Source organism: Spea bombifrons, chromosome 2 (assembly GCF_027358695.1).
Source record: "Spea bombifrons isolate aSpeBom1 chromosome 2, aSpeBom1.2.pri, whole genome shotgun sequence".
NCBI lineage: Eukaryota > Metazoa > Chordata > Amphibia > Anura > Pelobatidae > Spea > Spea bombifrons.
In genome coordinates, this window is record NC_071088.1 from 142,705,833 (window position 1) to 142,710,832 (window position 5,000).

Sequence of the window (5,000 nt, forward strand, 5' to 3'; positions counted from 1 at the left end):
GCCGCAGGTGTGAAAGTTTTTTATTTTACTTCTCTTATTCTGTTGCTGCTGCTGCTGCTGCTGCTGCTGCTGCTGCTGCTGCTGCTGCTGCTGCTGCTGCTGCTGCTGCTGCTGCTGCTGCTGCTGCTGCTGCTGCTGCTGCTGCTGCTGCTGCTGCTGCTGCTGCTGCTGCTGCTGCTGCTTGTCGTCAGACAGAAAGAATTATAAGCCCTGGGACAGGACAGAGAAGGTGAGAAGGTTCAAATAAGGGTTTAAAGCTTTGATGATGAGCAAGAAACACATGGCAAAAAGCTCTCCCCGGACTGTGAGAAAAAATTAAAAGCCTACAACACCTGGTATTCCCAGGCGGTCTCCCATCCAGGTACTAACCAGGCCCAACACTGCTTAGCTTCCGAGATCAGACGAGATCGGGCGCTTTCAGGGTGGTATGGCCGCAGGTGTGAAATTTTTTTATTTTACTTCTCTTATTCTGTTGCTGCTGCTGCTGCTGCTGCTGCTGCTGCTGCTGCTTGTCGTCAGACAGAAAGAATTATAAGCCCTGGGACAGGACAGAGAAGGTGAGAAGGTTCAAATAAGGGTTTAAAGCTTTGATGATGAGCAAGAAACACATGGCAAAAAGCTCTCCCCGGACTGTGAGAAAAAATTAAAAGCCTACAACACCTGGTATTCCCAGGCGGTCTCCCATCCAGGTACTAACCAGGCCCAACCCTGCTTAACTTCCGAGATCAGGCGCTTTCAGGGTGGTATGGCCACAGGTGTGAAAGTTTTTTATTTTACTTCTCTTATTCTGTTGCTGCTGCTGCTGCTTGTCGTCAGACAGAAAGAATTATAAGCCCTGGGACAGGACAGAGAAGGTGAGAAGGTTCAAATAAGGGTTTAAAGCTTTGATGATGAGCAAGAAACACATGGCAAAAAGCTCTCCCCGGACTGTGAGAAAAAATTAAAAGCCTACAACACCTGGTATTCCCAGGCAGTCTCCCATCCAGGTACTAACCAGGCCCAACCCTGCTTAGCTTCCGAGATCAGACGAGATCGGTCGCTTTCAGGGTGGTATGGCCACAGGTGTGAAATTTTTTATTTTACTTCTCTTATTCTGCTGCTGCTGCTGCTGCTGCTGCTGCTGCTGCTGCTGCTGCTGCTGCTGCTGCTGCTGCTGCTGCTGCTGCTGCTGCTGCTGCTGCTGCTGCTGCTGCTGCTGCTGCTGCTGCTTGTCGTCAGACAGAAAGAATTATAAGCCCTGGGACAGGACAGAGAAGGTGAGAAGGTTCAAATAAGGGTTTAAAGCTTTGATGATGAGCAAGAAACACATGGCAAAAAGCTCTCCCCGGACTGTCAGACAAGAAAAAGCCTACAACACCTGGTATTCCCAGGCAGTCTCCCATCCAGGTACTAACCAGGCCCAACCCTGCTTAGCTTCCGAGATCAGACGAGATCGGGCGCTTTCAGGGTGGTATGGCCGCAGGTGTGAAAGTTTTTTATTTTACTTCTCTTATTCTGTTGCTGTTGCTGCTGTTGCTGCTGCTGCTGCTGCTGCTGCTGCTGCTGCTGCTGCTGCTGCTGCTGCTGCTGCTGCTGCAGCTGCTGCTTGTCGTCAGACAGAAAGAATTATAAGCCCTGGGACAGGACAGAGAAGGTGAGAAGGTTCAAATAAGGGTTTAAAGCTTTGATGATGAGCAAGAAACACATGGCAAAAAGCTCTCCCCGGACTGTGAGACAAGAAAAAGCCTACAACACCTGGTATTCCCAGGCGGTCTCCCATCCAGGTACTAACCAGGCCCAACCCTGCTTAGCTTCCGAGATCAGACGAGATCGGGCGCTTTCAGGGTGGTATGGCCGCAGGTGTGAAAGTTTTTTATTTTACTTCTCTTATTCTGTTGCTGTTGCTGCTGCGGCTGCTGCTGCTGCTGCTGCTGCTGCTGCTGCGGCTGCTGCTGCTGCTGCTGCGGCTGCTGCTGCTGCTGCTGCTTGTCGTCAGACAGAAAGAATTATAAGCCCTGGGACAGGACAGAGAAGGTGAGAAGGTTCAAATAAGGGTTTAAAGCTTTGATGATGAGCAAGAAACACATGGCAAAAAGCTCTCCCCGGACTGTGAGAAAAAATTAAAAGCCTACAACACCTGGTATTCCCAGGCGATCTCCCATCCAGGTACTAACCAGGCCCAACCCTGCTTAGCTTCCGAGATCAGACAAGATCGGGCGCTTTCAGGGTGGTATGGCCGCAGGTGTGAAAGTTTTTTATTTTACTTCTCTTATTCTGTTGCTGCTGCTGCTGCTGCTGCTGCTGCTGCTGCTGCTGCTGCTGCTGCTGCTGCTGCTGCTGCTGCTGCTGCTGCTTGTCGTCAGACAGAAAGAATTATAAGCCCTGGGACAGGACAGAGAAGGTGAGAAGGTTCAAATAAGGGTTTAAAGCTTTGATGATGAGCAAGAAACACATGGCAAAAAGCTCTCCCCGGACTGTGAGAAAAAATTAAAAGCCTACAACACCTGGTATTCCCAGGCGGTCTCCCATCCAGGTACTAACCAGGCCCAACCCTGCTTAGCTTCCGAGATCAGACGAGATCGGGCGCTTTCAGGGTGGTATGGCCACAGGTGTGAAAGTTTTTTATTTTACTTCTCTTATTCTGTTGCTGCTGCTGCTGCTGCTGCTGCTGCTGCTGCTGCTGCTGCTGCTGCTGCTGCTGCTGCTTCTGCTGCTGCTTGTCGTCAGACAAAAAGAATTATAAGCCCTGGGACAGGACAGAGAAGGTGAGAAGGTTCAAATAAGGGTTTAAAGCTTTGATGATGAGCAAGAAACACATGGCAAAAAGCTCTCCCCGGACTGTGAGAAAAAATTAAAAGCCTACAACACCTGGTATTCCCAGGCGGTCTCCCATCCAGGTACTAACCAGGCCCAACCCTGCTTAGCTTCGAGATCAGGCGCTTTCAGGGTGGTATGGCCGCAGGTGTGAAAGTTTTTTATTTTACTTCTCTTATTCTGCTGCTGCTGCTGCTGCTGCTGCTGCTGCTGCTGCTGCTGCTGCTGCTGCTGCTGCTGCTGCTGCTGCTGCTGCTGCTGCTGCTGCTGCTGCTGCTGCTGCTGCTGCTGCTGCTGCTGCTGCTGCTGCTGCTGCTGCTGCTGCTGCTGCTGCTGCTGCTGCTGCTGCTGCTGCTGCTGCTGCTGCTGCTTGTCGTCAGACAGAAAGAATTATAAGCCCTGGGACAGGACAGAGAAGGTGAGAAGGTTCAAATAAGGGTTTAAAGCTTTGATGATGAGCAAGAAACACATGGCAAAAAGCTCTCCCCGGACTGTGAGACAAGAAAAAATCTACAACACCTGGTATTCCCAGGCGGTCTCCCATCCAGGTACTAACCAGGCCCAACCCTGCTTAGCTTCCGAGATCAGGCGCTTTCAGGGTGGTATGGCCGCAGGTGTGAAAGTTTTTTATTTTACTTCTCTTATTCTGTTGCTGCTGCTGTTGCTGCTGTTGCTGCTGCTGCTGCTGCTGCTGCTGCTGCTGCTGCTGCTGCTGCTGCTGCTTCTGCTGCTGCTGCTGCTTGTCGTCAGACAGAAAGAATTATAAGCCCTGGGACAGGACAGAGAAGGTGAGAAGGTTCAAATAAGGGTTTAAAGCTTTGATGATGAGCAAGAAACACATGGCAAAAAGCTCTCCCCGGACTGTGAGACAAGAAAAAGCCTACAACACCTGGTATTCCCAGGCGGTCTCCCATCCAGGTACTAACCAGGCCCAACCCTGCTTAGCTTCCGAGATCAGACGAGATCGGGCGCTTTCAGGGTGGTATGGCCGCAGGTGTGAATGTTTTTTATTTTACTTCTCTTATTCTGTTGCTGCTGCTGCTGCTGCTGCTGCTGCTGCTGCTGCTGCTGCTGCTGCTGCTGCTGCTGCTGCTGCTGCTTGTCGTCAGACAGAAAGAATTATAAGCCCTGGGACAGGACAGAGAAGGTGAGAAGGTTCAAATAAGGGTTTAAAGCTTTGATGATGAGCAAGAAACACATGGCAAAAAGCTCTCCCCGGACTGTGAGAAAAAATTAAAAGCCTACAACACGTGGTATTCCCAGGCGGTCTCCCATCCAGGTACTAACCAGGCCCAACGCTGCTTAGCTTCCGAGATCAGACGAGATCGGGCGCTTTCAGGGTGGTATGGCCGCAGGTGTGAAACTTTTTTATTTTACTTCTCTTATTCTGTTGCTGCTGCTGCTGCTGCTGCTGCTGCTGCTGCTGCTGCTGCTGCTGCTGCTTGTCGTCAGACAGAAAGAATTATAAGCCCTGGGACAGGACAGGGAAGGTGAGAAGGTTCAAATAAGGGTTTAAAGCTTTGATGATGAGCAAGAAACACATGGCAAAAAGCTCTCCCCGGACTGTGAGAAAAAATTAAAAGCCTACAACACCCGGTATTCCCAGGTGGTCTCCCATCCAGGTACTAACCAGGCCCAACCCTGCTTAGCTTCTGAGATCAGACGAGATCGGGCGCTTTCAGGGTGGTATGGCCGCAGGTGTGAAAGTTTTTTATTTTACTTCTCTTATTCTGTTGCTGCTGCTGCTGCTTGTCGTCAGACAGAAAGAATTATAAACCCTGGGACAGGACAGAGAAGGTGAGAAGGTTCAAATAAGGGTTTAAAGCTTTGATGATGAGCAAGAAACACATGGCAAAAAGCTCTCCCCGGACTGTGAGAAAAAATTAAAAGCCTACAACACCTGGTATTCCCAGGCGGTCTCCCATCCAGGTACTAACCAGGCCCAACCCTGCTTAGCTTCCGAGATCAGACGAGATCGGGCGCTTTCAGGGTGGTATGGCCGCAGGTGTGAAAGTTTTTTATTTTACTTCTCTTATTCTGTTGCTGCTGCTGCTGCTGCTGCTGCTGCTGCTGCTGCTGCTGCTGCTGCTGCTGCTGCTGCTGCTGCTGCTTGTCGTCAGACAGAAAGAATTATAAGCCCTGGGACAGGACAGAGAAGGTGAGAAGGTTCAAATAAGGGTTTAAAGCTTTGATGATGAGCAAGAAAC

At 50.3% G+C, this 5,000-nt stretch overlaps 10 non-coding genes and 4 pseudogenes across 10 annotated transcripts; all 14 read right to left on the reverse strand.

Moving 5' to 3' along the window:
* The window catches only part of LOC128479477 (uncharacterized), a 109-nt pseudogene extending 100 nt beyond the window's left edge, over positions 1-9 (reverse strand).
* A 311-nt stretch (positions 10-320) lies between these two features.
* On the reverse strand, positions 321-439 carry LOC128478027 (5S ribosomal RNA). The gene has a single exon (XR_008348969.1). It is a non-coding gene; the product is annotated as a 5S ribosomal RNA (ribosomal RNA).
* Positions 440-648: 209 nt separating this feature from the next.
* On the reverse strand, positions 649-757 carry LOC128480145 (uncharacterized; annotated as a pseudogene).
* A 188-nt stretch (positions 758-945) lies between these two features.
* On the reverse strand, positions 946-1,064 carry LOC128479070 (5S ribosomal RNA). The gene has a single exon (XR_008349961.1). It is a non-coding gene; the product is annotated as a 5S ribosomal RNA (ribosomal RNA).
* Positions 1,065-1,345: 281 nt separating this feature from the next.
* Positions 1,346-1,464, reverse strand: LOC128477435 (5S ribosomal RNA). Its single transcript, XR_008348407.1, has one exon. It is a non-coding gene; the product is annotated as a 5S ribosomal RNA (ribosomal RNA).
* Positions 1,465-1,722: 258 nt separating this feature from the next.
* Positions 1,723-1,841, reverse strand: LOC128476279 (5S ribosomal RNA). The gene has a single exon (XR_008347296.1). It is a non-coding gene; the product is annotated as a 5S ribosomal RNA (ribosomal RNA).
* A 263-nt stretch (positions 1,842-2,104) lies between these two features.
* Positions 2,105-2,223, reverse strand: LOC128478790 (5S ribosomal RNA). The gene has a single exon (XR_008349692.1). It is a non-coding gene; the product is annotated as a 5S ribosomal RNA (ribosomal RNA).
* A 248-nt stretch (positions 2,224-2,471) lies between these two features.
* Positions 2,472-2,590, reverse strand: LOC128476935 (5S ribosomal RNA). Its single transcript, XR_008347926.1, has one exon. It is a non-coding gene; the product is annotated as a 5S ribosomal RNA (ribosomal RNA).
* Positions 2,591-2,835: 245 nt separating this feature from the next.
* Positions 2,836-2,943, reverse strand: LOC128480588 (uncharacterized; annotated as a pseudogene).
* Positions 2,944-3,300: 357 nt separating this feature from the next.
* Positions 3,301-3,409, reverse strand: LOC128480161 (uncharacterized; annotated as a pseudogene).
* Positions 3,410-3,670: 261 nt separating this feature from the next.
* Positions 3,671-3,789, reverse strand: LOC128476280 (5S ribosomal RNA). Its single transcript, XR_008347297.1, has one exon. It is a non-coding gene; the product is annotated as a 5S ribosomal RNA (ribosomal RNA).
* Positions 3,790-4,031: 242 nt separating this feature from the next.
* Positions 4,032-4,150, reverse strand: LOC128479263 (5S ribosomal RNA). Its single transcript, XR_008350146.1, has one exon. It is a non-coding gene; the product is annotated as a 5S ribosomal RNA (ribosomal RNA).
* Positions 4,151-4,374: 224 nt separating this feature from the next.
* Positions 4,375-4,493, reverse strand: LOC128478310 (5S ribosomal RNA). Its single transcript, XR_008349236.1, has one exon. It is a non-coding gene; the product is annotated as a 5S ribosomal RNA (ribosomal RNA).
* Positions 4,494-4,681: 188 nt separating this feature from the next.
* On the reverse strand, positions 4,682-4,800 carry LOC128476281 (5S ribosomal RNA). The gene has a single exon (XR_008347298.1). It is a non-coding gene; the product is annotated as a 5S ribosomal RNA (ribosomal RNA).
* Between the last annotated feature and the right edge of the window lie 200 nt (positions 4,801-5,000).